At 49.2% G+C, this 15,535-nt stretch overlaps 1 long non-coding RNA gene across 1 annotated transcript; it reads right to left on the reverse strand.

The window, feature by feature from the left end:
- Positions 1-6,562: 6,562 nt before the first annotated feature.
- LOC129604601 (uncharacterized) lies at positions 6,563-10,504 on the reverse strand. Its single transcript, XR_008695635.1, has 3 exons — positions 8,879-10,504; positions 8,267-8,454; positions 6,563-7,507 (listed from the first exon to the last, which is right to left on the reverse strand). It is a non-coding gene; the product is annotated as an uncharacterized LOC129604601 (long non-coding RNA).
- Positions 10,505-15,535: the final 5,031 nt, after the last annotated feature.

Here is a 15,535-nt window from a genome sequence, read left to right on the forward strand (position 1 = left end):
CATGTTCTCCAGGAAAACCTGTTTCTGATTGTGTTTAGTTGTATAGATGTGTAAAAATGAAGAATATACAGCTACATATTCATTATGTATTACATTCCCTAAAGCTTTTTTAGTCTCTGAAATAAATAACTAAATAATCAGAATGAAGAAGCTGCTGCAGGTTCGTGGTTCTGGTCCTGGACGAGTGTTGAACAGAATGGAGCCAGTTAGCGTCATTAGCTCCATCTGTGTTACGACCGCTCACCGTGTCCATCTCGCGCGTCGCATGCAGCTATTTGAGCCTGTTCACGTCCCTGCAGGCGAAGTCACCCCAGCTGCCCAGTCCTTCTCCATCATGAGCAGCGGCAGCTCCCAGATCTGTCTGTGCGTGACATCATCCCCGCGTCTGGCGCTCAGCTCCGCAGAGGCTCAGTTCACCGGATCGCTTTAAAGGCATTACGTGTCAGACATGACAGCGTTACAGCATCCTGTCCCCGCATTTCACCACCTCCCGCTCCTCTCACACGCGTCTGTCCTGTCGTCCTGTTGTTTGTGGGCTCTGTTAGCAGACAGTCGTCTCCCTCTGTGCTCGGCAGCAGACGGAGTGGGGGCTTTAAACAGACCTCCAGGTTCAGGACGCTGTGATGGCTCAGTAAATATTGCGATGATGAGGATTAACAGACTCTTCCTCTGTTTTAGGATTACTTGTGTTTGCTATTGTGATGTGGTTTGAGAACGAGCCTTGAGGACTGATGGCATTACGGGTGACAGATTTACACGGATAATCTCCTCTAAGGGTTTAACAACAATTTGTGGAATGACTTATCTCTTTATCCGGCTGCATTAAAGTCTGTCGCCCGCATTATGGACTTCCAGCACGATAAACGCTAATAATCAATGATTTGGAAGCGTGAAGCGGTCACTCAAGGCGTGATAATGATCCACATGTGTGTTACAGGAAACAACTAAAGTGTTCACACTGCGATGGACCTCCTGCAGCAGCTCCTCGCTCGGTTCTTGTTCTCAGCCAGCGGAAACGACTGTGTTTCCACTATCAGCGGTGCGCAGCAGCCGCCAACGGAGTGCGGTGCTGTGGTTTGGGGTTCTTTTGAGATCACAAGTGCAGCTGAAAACAAGGAGTACTACATTATCAGCGTGGGAGGCCTGGCTTTAATCATGACCTGACAAATTGCTCGTCTCAGCGCTAAAACAGAGCAGTTGCTGAACAGAACGAGACGATCAGCGATATTTGACTGGGAGCCAAAGAGAATTTGGCAGCAAATCACAGGGACAATAACGAGGAGTCAGTGGCTGACACCTCTGGAGGATACGGCCGTCTGCGAGTTGCACGCCGGCCCGACAGCGGGGCGGGATGTTGGAGCTGAAATGAAAAGTATCAGGATCTAAAATCAATGTCAGCCTCCACACACATCATCCACAAATAGAGGATCTGTGAGCTTGTGAAAGTGATGGGTTCACATCACACACGCGCGCGCACGCACACACACCACACACACACACACACACACACACACACACACACACACACACACACACACACACACACACACTGATCACTTTTAAACCTTTTCTCACAAATACCACAAGTACAAAAAGTTTGACTGCTCCATTGGTCTAGTATCAAAGCGCAGGGCTTCAGGTTAAACTTCCACTTTGACACTCGCCTCCCTCTTCTTATTTCCCCCTCCGCGGCTGTTTCACTGATCCCCAAACAGTGCAGCACAGGCTTTGATTGGCCACTCCTGGATCTTGTACCGTGTGTCATTAGCGGTAATAACGGCAGAACCGGGCTCTCCGCGCGTCCTTTAGCCTCGCTCCACTCTGCGTTCCCCCGCTTCCCTTTGTGTGTTTGGACGTCTCCTTGTTCTGGGCTCTCGCATTACATCAAGCCCCGGAGATGCTTTTCTGGCCAGAGACAGTGTGCTAAAATGCCCTGCTGCTGCTGTTACTATGACAACCTGGGTGAAAAAAGAAAAAAAAAACAGGCCAGCCCAACCTGGTCTGAAATGCCTCCCTGGGTTTTTTTAACCTGCCCAGCGAAGCTCATCATGAGCCGGATGAAAGCTGCACCTGCAACGAGCCGCTGCTGCTGTTTGGGCTCATTTACTGGACGGGGGACGTGTTTTCTGAAGGTGCTCTGACGGAGAACCGCTCAATGAATGGCCCAAGGACTTGGGGGATCTCCTCCAAGGGGATGATACTTACTGTTAAGCAACTTACTATGAAATGAGTTTCGCGCTCGGCTAAAAAAAGCAGTAAAGCATCAAAGTGTGTGTTTGATATCTGTGTAACATCACAGCATCACTGTCACAAAGACGAGCGCTCCCACCGCTCCACGCCGCCACCACTGTTAAATCATTACTCTAATTACATTCTGGGTTCCTGTGCTGCACTCATCGCTTGTTTACCGGTTTTCTACAACTGCTGTAGTTCGTGATGCGGTTTTAACAGGAGGCTGCGCCTGTGGTTGCCTTTCACAACGTGCTATGCAAGTTTTATTACAGCCAAGCGATCGCAGGGGAGCGTGAGCGCGTATGTGTGCTTAAACTGCTTCATTTTCTTCTTCTCGGCTCCAGTCAATAGTCCGTGACACCGCTGCCCCCGAGCTCAAAGCCACGTGAGATCCTTCAGTCTGCCCTGAATATGTTCTGACCTTTCCCTGCAGGTCCTGGTAGAATACCACAGGCTGCTGCTAGACTTTGGCTGCAATCAATACTAATCAATTTGTCAGTCTGTTAGCTAATAACAAGCTAAGAACCCGCTGCTCGGAAAAATATGGTTTCCAGACCTCTTTAATTTGTCATAACAGGAGGGCAGAGGAAGCAAACCTGATTATCTGGCTCTCGGCCTCTGATTCCTCATGTGTGGCAGATACAATTTAAAGCCAAGCAGGGTTATTTAAGGAGGCCTCAGCCTCCCTCTGTTTTGTGCTGTCAGGTGGATTCGATTTGGAAATTGGACCGTCGCTAATCACATTTTTGCGCCACTCAGGCTTTGGTGTCTGCGTGGCCCCGAAGATTCAGAGAAAATAACACAACACCGTAAACGAAACCTTTTACACCGAGGCGCCCCCTTCAGCGCGTTGCTGCCGTAGTTGTGGCCCAACAACTGGATCATGCGCCGGAAAGAATTCTGAAAAGTGTCACAGGCCACAAACAGACTCAAGTGGCTTCCGACGCCGCCACAGGCCCGTTCGCCCTCGATGCAGAGGCAGTCTGTCAGAGCGGACCGGTAGCGCCCGACTAGAACCTTTAAGGTCGAGATGAATAACTGGATGGAGGATGTATGGTTCCGTGCGGGGTTTCTTAGCCTGTCACTTCACCCTTTCAGCTCCCGGCAGCTCTCTGGACCTCTGCTGCAGCTGCACAACACAGGGCCCATTAATCAAAGCCCAAAGGTCAGGAGCTAAACCCAATTTACCCACATGCTCTCCTTGTCTCTCACAAGAGTAATGAATACGTTGGTGGCGCACCAGGAGGAACCCAGCTGAGAAACTGTTCAGAGGGATTTAGTCTCTGTGAAAAATGTGGCGGGCTTCATCTGTGGCCAGCTTTCTCCTGACGGGGGGAGAGGAGGCGCCGCTCCGCACGCAGCTTTTCATGTGCTTTTCTGTTTTTTTTCTAATTTTCTTTCGCCTTTGTATTCCATATAAAGCACAGGAGATGAAAGTAAATATAGAGAGAATACAACTCCCCTCTGATTTGGATTGAAGTTACAGAAACATAAAACTGCACTGTGAAGTCTGGAGCGTTAAATATTCATCAAAAGCAGACGGAGAGCAACAAGCGCCGACGCTTTGTAGTTACACGATATCAGGAAAAGCACCGAGCCAGCGTAATATGAATGTCTATTACTGCACAGATATACAGTGACAGCCTATACAGCTTCCTCTCACTCTCTCTTTAAATAAATACATATATGTATATATAGGTAACCTGCTCATGGCAGGCAGCTATTATTCACTAATCACTATTAGTAACCTGGTCACAGATCTCTTCTTCGCCTCCCTCCCGTCCTTCAGATGTCTTCCTGTTTGTACCGTGTCTGCAGAGCGCGTGCTGTCACTGCCGTCAGCTTCCTCTCAGCGTCGAGAATCCAATGACTTTCCCCTCATCCATAATTGAGAGGCCTTCCTAGGTGCCTGGAGAGCTGAAATGAATTAGCTGGAGGTATTAATAGCCGTCTAAAAATACAGCTGCAGGTCTTTTTCCAGGGGCCCAGAGAGGCTGAGGAGCCTCTGCCGTTGGAAGGGTCTGAATAGACTCAGAGTGCGGCCATTGTCCGAGACGCGGCGCCAGGTGACAAATGAGCAATTAGGCAAAAGCGAGGACGTGGTGAGAAGTATTAATTGGAGATAAATGCAGGTTTTTGAGGCAGAGAAAGCATCTCCTAGGATCACCGTCTAAATATATCCCTGTTCTTTTCTGTTCCACTCTGGCCTCCTTTAATTGAATCAGCTCACCTTTTCTCTTTTACTCACACAATCTAGTGCCCCCATCAAATGCCACCCACTCGCTCTAATAGCAACAAAAGGCATATCACCGGGATCGCGCAGGTGAGTGCGGTCTAACGAGGCGGACACATTTCAGCTCTAATGATCTAAATGAACTTGTCACCGTGTCTCTGTGTGAAAGCCTCCCTTGACCCGCTGTAATTACACCTTTCATTAGCCATTAGCAGGGGCGTCCTCCGAGCCCCGGCGGATTGATCGGGCGCTCGCGGGGCGCCGCTAACGACCCCGCAGAGGAGGACGGCAGCGCGTCTGTCCGTCTGATAAGGGCAGCGACTTCAGGCGGAGAGGGATGATGGAGACGCCGGAGGGACTGAACTGAACTGGGTGTCAGGACTACCTTGCAAAGCACTTCATGATGATTAAGATTATATCTGCAGACACTCATGTTAACGTTTATAATCATTTATCTATTCGGGGAACGGTGAGAGCTTCTAAATTGATAAGGTTAGCAGTTTGCACGTACAGCTCAATCCAGACTGCTTTAAAACGTCAGCACCGCATTAAAAATAGAGTGGACGTATCATTTTTCTGACTGTTTGAATGATTACCTAGTAGATTGAAAGGATTGAATTAGAAATTGCAGATGTACCTAATAAACGGGCCAGTGAGTGATTGAGTAAAAGTTGACGAACTGACCAAGAGCTCGTCAAAGGTCAAAGTTCATCCGGGTGTGGGCTCCAGTTGTGAATGTGGTAATTCAGTATAATGTTGAAAGCGACTCAGCCACACACACAAGCGTGATTGTATTTGACGAGTGAAGAGCTTCCAGCCGCTCAGCCCACCAGACCACCGACGGCTACAGGGAACGGCCGTCCAAGCAGCAAAGTAAACGCGAACGCAATAGACGTATTGTATTTTTATCCTCCGCGCTCATGCGAACTTTCCAATGAGGTTTTAACAGGGAATTTTAAGATCTCAACTGGGCTCACAGATGCCAGAAAAGCCTGAGAACCAGTAAACTGATATAAGGAGGCCAGGACTGAAAACCTCACACAACCACCAGGAGCAGTCATCTAACAGAGTTTCCACTGTGAAAAAGCAGTTTTGAGAGGTTTAATGAGGTTCAAAACGTTTCACAAAGTTACAAGCGCACACACACACAAACAGGTTCCAATTAGTTCCCCATTCACAGCGAAAACCTTTTACACCGTCGCTAGTGTGGCACTAAAAGACAGAGACCTGGTCCAAGAAAAGCGACATCTAATATCCACAGTGTGTTGACTGTCTACAGAGTGTAATGCAATAGGACACAGGACACTGAGTAGGAAATGTTAAAAATGCTCACGAGTTTCAAAACGAGCACAGGAAGGAAGACAAGCTGTGAATAAGGCTACAAAGGCCTAATGTTCACAGCTACTGTACTGTCAAGGCCAAGCTACACGAGTTGATAAATAACAGGTCGACTCAAGGTCATTAGGTTGATTAGCTAAAAAACACGATTAGGGCAAAGATCCAATATGTGGATATGTGTTTGTAAATTAATTATTATACAGTACAATTACTCCAAACACATATTCAGGGTTTTTGGGTTTTGTTGAGTGCTCTGCTGAGCGAGACAGGGAAGTAACAGTGGAGATAGCAGTCGAAGCGAATAAATCAGCTGTGACGCACCCATTGAGTCTCGTAATCATTATTCGTCCTGTAAATGGAGGCGGTAAATATTCCCACACATGCTGAACTCTTGACATCAATAATTCCTCTGCAAAGCAGCATCTCGTTTTGGGGTGAACTGGATAAACGCTTCCACGTCCAAGACAGAGCGGGAGCCTCCAGCGGCTGCACGTGCTGCGGCTTTGACCTTGGACCGTGACCTTGCTCACATCAAGGCCTTCCTGGTTTTCAGCCTTCACCTTCGTGAAGCGTCACGAAAGCGCCGATCATAACGCGGCACAGCCTGCGCCGCGTTGTCTCTGTGCTCAGACGTTCTCCATCCTGCCAAAGCCCACCCCGCACGCCCTCCCTCTCGCCCAACTCATTCAGCAGCGTGCCCTTATCAAGCCCGTTGCAGATTTAGATCCCAAGTTTGGAGCGGCCGTGGCTCACCTGCCACTTTGGGCGCTGGACTGGGACTCACAGCGGAGGTGACAGAAACCAAAGAACGCACTGGTGTTCGGAGGGTCTTTGTCAGCAATCAGCGTGTGAACCCGGTGATTGCCACACTCCCTTTGCCACGAGGGATATCTCATTTATATGATTAGCATAGTCTCACAACCGCGTAGACATACGGCATTAGCATCATTATGCAGCACTTAAGGACGAGTAAAACACAGAACGCCGCGCGTGCGCAAAAAGCCCGGGCAGCCGTCGCTCCGCTCGCTCTCCAGTGACGCTTCTATTGAGGAGCTATGAATTCATTTGTGCTGGAGGAGCTTCTCTCATCCGCTGTCACTCATCCATGTTGATGGGCGCGTACCCCCCACCCCATCCTGCACCATCGTCCAGGCTACAATTTCCCGTGCGGTGACAGCGATGTGAGGAGCCGGTTACACGTTTAGCGGCCGACCTCGACGCCTCGGACGCACCTGTCAAACGACGGCGTCCGTTTCTGACGGACTTAATTGAAACATTTGTACAAATCCCGACCCACGCGTTGCTAAATACAATCCGCTCGCTTTCCAGCCCCGTGAACAAATTGTTAGCCGCAGCAGGCGTCCCACTGAGAGATGGAGAGACTATTATGCTCTTTATAAACGCAGAGCTGCAGCTGCTCAGCTTTGTGCAACCCTGCCCCGTGTTTAAAAAAAACCCCAAAAAAACGGGTCCCTGCTTTATTTATTCATGTCTTTACACGGCCATGTTTTCATTTACGGGCACTGGAGGCAGACAGCAGGATATTGATTGTGAGCTTTCTTCCAGGGGTTTCTGTGAATAGGGGATCCATCACCTCTCGGCAGCCCACCCATGTGAAGCACTCCTCTGGAGAAGCCCTGTTCTCCAGGGTGGGCCCTTCTGGGCGCACAAAGGCCCTCTCCACATCTCTCACCGGACCTTTTACTGGAAAAAAAAATGTCTTTAATCCAGCAGCGTAATCTCAATAGCAATACAGCTAAAAGCAACATCCACGGTGGAACATGTTTCAATGGAGAATTAGAGAAATTCCCATTCCCTTGAAAGGCGCTGTGAAATGATTTGTGTGGAGTGTTTATCAGGTTCGGAGGAAGAAGCAAGTGGGGGGCAAAGCCAGAGGAAAAACATGTCAACCCCTAATCCATTTCTTCCATTGATATATGTACGACGGGCTTAACACAGATTTAAATAATTCAAAGTGCTTGCGCTGCCAAAGCTTCATAATCAGCTCGCAGGCTCAAAGAAGCCGCCATAGATGGAGTGTAGAGTAGCGTTCAGGAGCCTGGCTGCTCAGCCCACATGCATAATTAAGCAGAGGTGGAAGGAGAGCCCCGCTTAATGACAGATCTGAGGTCAGCGTGTTGCAGCATCCCTACATGAACGCCTCTGTTTACATGAGCCGCTGTATAATGATCTGGGACGTGTGGGTGCGGAGGCTGCAGCCTGTCTGCAGAAGTGAGGGTCTGAGCCGGGATTTATGGCACCACGTGGCTCACGTTAGGAAGTTCCCAGGTCGTGACACATGACGAGTTGTTCAAAGTCTTTCTGGTCAATGGGAACGGGCTAATAATGGGCGTACTGGGCCCCACCGCTGCCCTGTGCCTTGCAGCTTCTCCTTCCACTGTGTGAACAGCAGCCAGTCAGAGCATGGAGCCAGTCAGGAGGCCAGTGTTTGTGTGACCTTACCCCGTGTCCTCCCCCCGGCGTCTCCCTGTCCTCTCCTCTCCTCCCGGTGCAGGGACCCAGATGGCGTGAGGCGGCGGTGACCAGGGCGAGGGCCTGTCTGTCTGCCAGACTGACAGCAGCTCGGTGCCACAGGCTCATTATCAGGCAGCAGCCGACGACGGGCCGGCGGCCTCCAGACGACCGCGCAGCTGACCGCACGCATGTAAACATGCACGTAGACACGCACACAGAAATACACACGTAAACACACACACGCACACACACACATACACACACACACACAGAAATACACATGTAAACACACACATAAACACACACACAGAAATACACACGTAAACACACACATGAACACACACATGCACGCACACACAGAAATACACACGTAAACTCACACATGAACACACACACGCACGCACACACAGAAATACACACGTAAACACACACATAAACACACACACACACACACACACACACACACACACACACACACACACACACACACACACACACACACACACACACACACACACACACCACAGTGCACAGTGGCACATTACTTATAGAGCAAACTAGAGTTCGGAGGCATTAACACACTTTGAGTGTGATCCTTACGCCAGAAGACCAAGGACGAGGACAAAAGTGCACACTGCGCAGGTTTGTCTCCCAGATTAATGACTGCGTAGAAGCCGTGCGTGAGGTTCGGTCTGTTTCCAGAGACATCCGAGCAGATTCCCCAGTGCTTGGACGACGGGACGCCTGATACCATTCAAACAGATGGTGCCGCGCGTACGGTGGGGAGTACAAACAGAAACAGGAGAACAGCACGGAGCTAAAAATAGTTTCATAAGGACGACGTGGTTTACTGAGCGGAGTTGTGATTCTACAAAGACGTCTCAGACACAGAGCCGCTTTTGTATTTGGAAACAGTCAGAATAAGATGGAGAAGTTGAGATGGGAGTCACCAAAGGCCGTGTTGGGTGAAAGGTACTCCACCCTGGCTAATTTACTGCACCCGTTGACCCAGATTAGCTAGCTACAGCTAGCTACAGCTACAGCTAGCTAAGTAGAAAACAGCTGATCTCCAGGTCTAAGCTGATGCTCATTTACTAACAGCTGTTGTCATTGAACACTGCAAACTGTGAATTGTGGCCCCACACATACGCCTGAGAGCTCCTCAACCAGCCAGTAATTGCTGATTTTACCATCACACGTCATTATCACCAATCTGAACATTCAAGATTTTTCAAACCAACTGAATCCTGTTTGCCAGTCTTCACTTTCTCTGTTCGTACTCTTCTGACACAAGGCTTTTCTCGGCTGCAGCACGTCTGATGTTTGTGCGACCCACATTCGGACACATCTGCCGTGAGGAGCAGTGGCCCCTGCTTGACTTCCACCGACTGGGACGCACAAAGGAGCTGCTGGCCACAGGATTCATGACAGCAGCAGCAGAGTGTCAAATAATGCCAGCATCATCCTTTAAACCTTCTGAAATGACTGTTTCTGGCCCCTCCCCCAGAAGTTAATCCCAACCAATGAGAGCCCTGCGTTCTCCTGCGCATTCCCAGCTGAAAGTTCATTGCGCAGATGGACGCGCAGACCCTCCGCAGCCTCCTCCATGTGTTCCCTCTTTGTGCCACATATTATAAGCCCGGTGTTTGTTGACTGTGTGCTGTAAACTGCCGCATTACAGATTGTCGACTGAATGTGAGTCACAGACAAATCCTGGCGTCCCCCGTTGCTCCGCTGAGCTGAGCTCGCGATGATGTCAGCAGAGCGGCAGCTAATCAGCCAGGCTCGCTCTTTGAAACGGCTCCAAGCCCGAATCGGAGCCCAGACACATTCCTGCAGCACACGATTCACATGCACAAGCCCGGCTTATGCAAATCACCAGATGTATGCAGTCATGCACGGGCCGACACACACAAGCGCAAGTTCAGGAAGTGAAGTCCAACGTGTTTAAAGCACGCCGACACATTAACGGTGATGGACACACGCAGCTGTGGGCCCAGAGCGGCAGCATCAGGCCTGCTGCTGACTCACAGCACCTGAGGGCCTTCCTGCCCTACAATAACACGTTTTCATAATCATCCTTCCTGCGGCTAATAACCTTTCAGAGGCTGAGCTGCAGCTACTGTGGCGTTGGAGTTAAACAAGTGCCTCATCCGCACCTTTAACATATTAACCGTAACCTGCTACTCACACACAAATAAAGGCACCAGTGGGATTTGAGCTTTCGCAAGATTTTGTCTCAATAAAACCAAAATAATAAAACCAAATATTATCAGAGTAGCATAAGAAAACTAATGGTACTTGTGTTGATGACAAGAAATTTAAAAAGAGAATTTAAAAACTCTAATCAGCAGACTGTGGCGATGGAGCTCCAGATGAGATGAGTGGCTCATTTCCTGTGAACACTGCTGACAGCCGCCATCTGAGTTTCACAAACTCAGACTAGACAGTGACTAAAACTTCCATGAAAGAAGATGTGACTTTAAAAAAAATGCAATTATAGAGGAAATAACTGTGACTGAAACTACACTCGCTGGTTTGGAGCCACGTGTGTCTCAGTAGAGATACTCCTGGTACCGACTTCAGCCGAGAGCAGCTCTCCAGGAGTTGTCATTAATCACGTTGTTTCTGCAGTGGATTTTTTAGAAATATGTAAATGACACCTTCATACTGAACAGTAACCAGGCCACTGTCTCGTGCGAAAACCAGTAAACCCAGTCTGAAAAGCAGCTGTTGGCCACGAGCAGCGTTCGGTAAGTGGAACTTCACAAAGTGAGCTTTGTGTCAGCAGGTTTAATGTGCTCATTGTGGATCTTACTTCTCGTGAGCCCTAAACACATCGTTTGTGAGCTCTCGTCGCTTCTATTATATTTGCCACAGTTTATCAGAGTGTCCTAATACAGAATTACCAGGTCCTGCTCCAGCTATTACAGAGCTGAACGCTCTGACGAGCGAAACTGGAGGGACTCAATCAACTCTGAAAAGGATGGAGTCAAAGTTGAGATTTGTTTCGTTTCGGCCGCAGATGCAACCTTTTCACGAGCTGCTGATTCACGTCCTCCCTGCATCATGAATGAGGCTCTTTTGGGCTTTCGAGGCGGCCGCTTTCATCCCAGCAGAGACCGGAGAACTTTGAACCCCCCACACAGTGCTGCAGCACCCCGAGCCTCTGCGTGCGGTTTAGCGAACACGCTGCCGAACACGCGTGTGTAAATGTGGGCTCAGCAGGACTTAATTAATGGGAGCCTTCAGGATCCGCATTGTGTTATGCATGAGAGGAAAATAGGCCTATGAATATATTATCCTGTATGTTAAAGACATGCTACGCAGAGAAGCTCACACACACACACACACACACACACACACACACACACACACACACACACACACACACACACACACACACACACACACACACAAGCTCCGTTATGGGGGGGAAATTTATAGATGACAGAATTCAGTCTGCTCTTGAAAAACAGGCGAGTGGAGCTAAGTGCGGCTTTCCAGGGAGCGATCCCTTCCGTCTGCGGCCCTTCTGTCGATGGCCGTTAACAGCTACCGCTATTGCAAAGTCAACATGCACCTTCAGTCTGTGAGTGAAATATCTGCACCGTCGACGTCGTAAGTCTGTCGGGGGGGTGAAATACGGGCCTCCTCGGGGCCACCTAGGACTCCGGCCCAGTAAGCGCTGATGTTTGTGTTGCCGCGGCGGCGCTGGGCTCCATCGCGGCTGCTCCCCTTTGTTCCCCGTCCCCGCCGTCCTCCTTCCCGGCCCCGTCAGTGGCTCTTTGTTCCTCCGTGAACACGAGGCCTGGCTGTGTGGCGACGGCCAACGGAGCCATAAAAGGCTTCCTGCCCCGCGGAGCCCACCGACACATAAAACTCTGCTATTGATTGCACCCCGGCTGGATTCCTCCTTGTTTTCCACCCACCGGAGCGTGCCTCAAGTATGAAGTCATGAAAAGGCCTGATCTCTAATACATGTGTTACTCGTACTTCTTTCTGAAAGAGTTTTGCGTAACGTGAAAGACTTTCCACGCAGCTATTTCCGCTTGTCAGCTCTGCTCCTGCTTTGATGTAGAACCTGTGTGAACTGTTGCACCGACAGGAGGCTCGTGGAGATGGAATAATATTACAGGACGTAACCTTTGGCCTTGAGTTGAAAATTGGATTTCTGTGTTGCAACACGAGGAGCAACATTTGAATTAGTAGTATTAATTCTGTTGGTTATTAACAAAATACTAGCAATTATCAATATCTATTAAACACATTCATGCGTTTAACAGCTCCAGTTCTTCTGAACATTCAGTGCCACATGTCGTCGGCATTTCCTGTTCGTACTGCTCGTACTGTGTCAGGGAGTTTGCACGTTCTCCCCATGTCTGCGTGGGTTCTCTCCGCGTTCTTCAGCTTCCTCCCACAGTCCAAAGACAGGCATTAGGTTCACTGGCTTCTCTCCATTCTGCTGTGTCAGCCCTCAGCCGCCATCACATCACAGGTTATCTGTGTGACATAGCAGAAGCACCGTGACCTTTGACCCTTGGTCGCTGCTTCCTTACTCACTTTGAAGGTCGCCGCCTGTCAGCGTGTGCGTGTGTGCGATGTGTAGAAAGCCCCCTCACTGAGGACTACGTCTCCTTTTCCAGCATCTGAGACCAGCTTCAGTCTGAAACACATTATCAAAGAATTACAATTAAAGCTGCGCTGATCCCATTCATTAACTCCTTCCTGTTAAGGTATCAAGCAGACAGAAATGCTCGTTCTCAGCTCGGCGTAACTTTGAAAATAATCTCCCTGATGAGCTACTGGAGCCTTTTTGTCAATAGAGTATTTGTGTGATGCTGTAGCTGAGCAATGTGTCCCTGCAAAGGCTGCGGACCCACTGGACAAAGGTGTGGGCCAGTCACAGGGAAGTGGCCTTTTCCAGTGGATCCTCAGCTCTCATCTACAGAAACACCCCCGAGGTGGTCAGGATCTCCTCCTCAGCCTCCGATCAGCTCTGAAACCCAATTTATGTCACAACTGTAAGAGAATCTGCCTCACAAGCACACAGACAGGAGGATCCCAACGCCACAACACAAAAGCAAATCAATTAGTGACGAGCTCATATTGACTTAGCTGGCAATTGGCTGGTTTAATCTCCTCAGCCATCTCTGATTATCAGACAAAGCTTGCGATGTAATTGAACAAGAATTAAATTCCAAATCTCTTGTTAACACCAGCGTAAGTGGCTCACAGTGGATTTACAGCGTGCTCGGTTCCACGTCCGGCGCCGGCTGGTGATTCGGAGCTCGTGCTGTGACCTTCCCGTTAATACTGGATGATACTATAACAGATCCACCGTCACTCACACGCTGCAAACCCAAGCAAAGGCCGAAGCAGGGTGAACCCCACCTATAGATGGAGAACCTCCATCCGCCGTCCATGCTGACTGGTTTCAGCTTAATAACTCAGCGAGTGGGCGCGGACCTGGAGGACACACTTCGTACTTTTCCCACCTCCATTTCCTGCTTCCAGGGACAGTGGTGCCAGAAGAGTTGGCGGAGAAATGTGGGCAGGCTCCCAGCTCCTGTGAGTCACCCAGCGTGTGTTCCGGTCCAGCCTGCCCACTTACAGTATGAATGATTCCTGCGCAGGTTGTGCCTTGTATCATGCAAACGTCCCTACAAGACAGGTTCATTCTGCTTTTATTGCTCTTCGGGCTTTATTTATTATGATGATTAAACCAAATATGTTTTTCCAGCTGCTCGCAGTGGCAGCAGAAGCTCACCTACGCATTTCCTATTACCTCCTCAGCCGTCCTCCCTCTCAGTCTCTGTGGTCTGTTTAATGAGCTCACTCTGAGCTGTGTTTAAGCTCATTAACCTTTGTGGGTGGTGAATCCCACAGAGAGAGAAAGCCATCGATACACAGACAGAGACGCGGAGCGGGAGATTTCTCAGCACTTCAAACGCATCGATTTAAACTTATTAACATTATGCAAATAGCTCCTCGGCACTTTAAAAACATAAGCACCCCAAATCCTTCATCGTTTAAAAGTGACGACAATTTGAAATGTTTAAATATTTTTCGGATAAAAAGCGACACCTTGACAGCTCGATTTGCTCGCTCCGGAATCTAAGCTGTGGAATTTATGAAAAACAAAACGCAAAATCAAGAGGTGGAAGCTAACGGCACCCTGATTACTGTACGTCTTCTAGGAACATTCATGCATTCATGCATTCATGCATTCATGCAGCCGTCGTCTGTGTGTCACTGCTGACAGGTTTAATTAATGACGTTTACAGTTGTCATGTTTGACTGTGTGACGTCTTTGATTTGAGATCTAATTTGCTTCAACATAAAGAAGCTGATCTGGATTTTGCACTCGGTTCAAGTCAAAAGGAGATTATGGTCTGGTGACTTCACTAACAGTGTCTTTAAAACAAAACCACAACCTTCTTCTAACCTGAACCCTAGACAGGGTTGTCGCTTCCCATTACACACACAAGGACCTTTAAAGACATTATTGTAAAGGTCCATAGTGTTACCTGTTAATGAATGCAATGATAGAGACGCTTATTGTACAAGGGCAGGAGAACGCATAAGGTGTTTCAGTGTTTAATCCATGTATTTGTACTAAAAGGCAGAAGTGGGAACCGGACTTCATCTGTTTATGACTACAGAGTTTGGTGAAAACCACAGGACTCGCGCTCACAAGTAACAACGAGGTACAAGCGGAGCAGGATCAGACGGCAGCGCTCGCGTCAGTCTGTTAGCATCACAAACACTCTGTGTGGCTCGTCTCGCTCCTCCGCTCATGTTCCCCGTGTTCTGTCTGCGCCGCCGGCTCTCCGGCGTTCGTACCGACGCTTCAGGTAGCACGTTTTCACGGCAGCGGTGGAACGCGTGAAGCTCGTTGGCCGCGGCTCTGACGTCACACGCTCCATCACCAGTGGCCACTGCACCCCCCCCCCACAGCACAACCAGCAGAGAGACGAACCACGCTTCACCCGTGACCTTTGACCCCGAACAATTGAACCTGCTTTATCTCTCACCGCTTCCTATCGAAACTTCAACAGACTGCTCTCAGTTAATCTTCCCTTCCTTTTTCTCTTCTCTTGTCCAGAGTTGCTCATTTGGTCCCTTTCATATTAATCGGTTGGAGGACACTGTAAGAGGCACACATAACACAAGGAGTATGCAGACTGACAGTCGTTATTCCCTACACCCTCCCCCGGGACTTGTGGTTATGGATGCTTACATGTTTCTTCAAGA

The sequence above is a fragment of the Betta splendens genome, chromosome 9 (assembly GCF_900634795.4).
Source record: "Betta splendens chromosome 9, fBetSpl5.4, whole genome shotgun sequence".
Taxonomy (NCBI): Eukaryota; Metazoa; Chordata; class Actinopteri; order Anabantiformes; family Osphronemidae; genus Betta; species Betta splendens.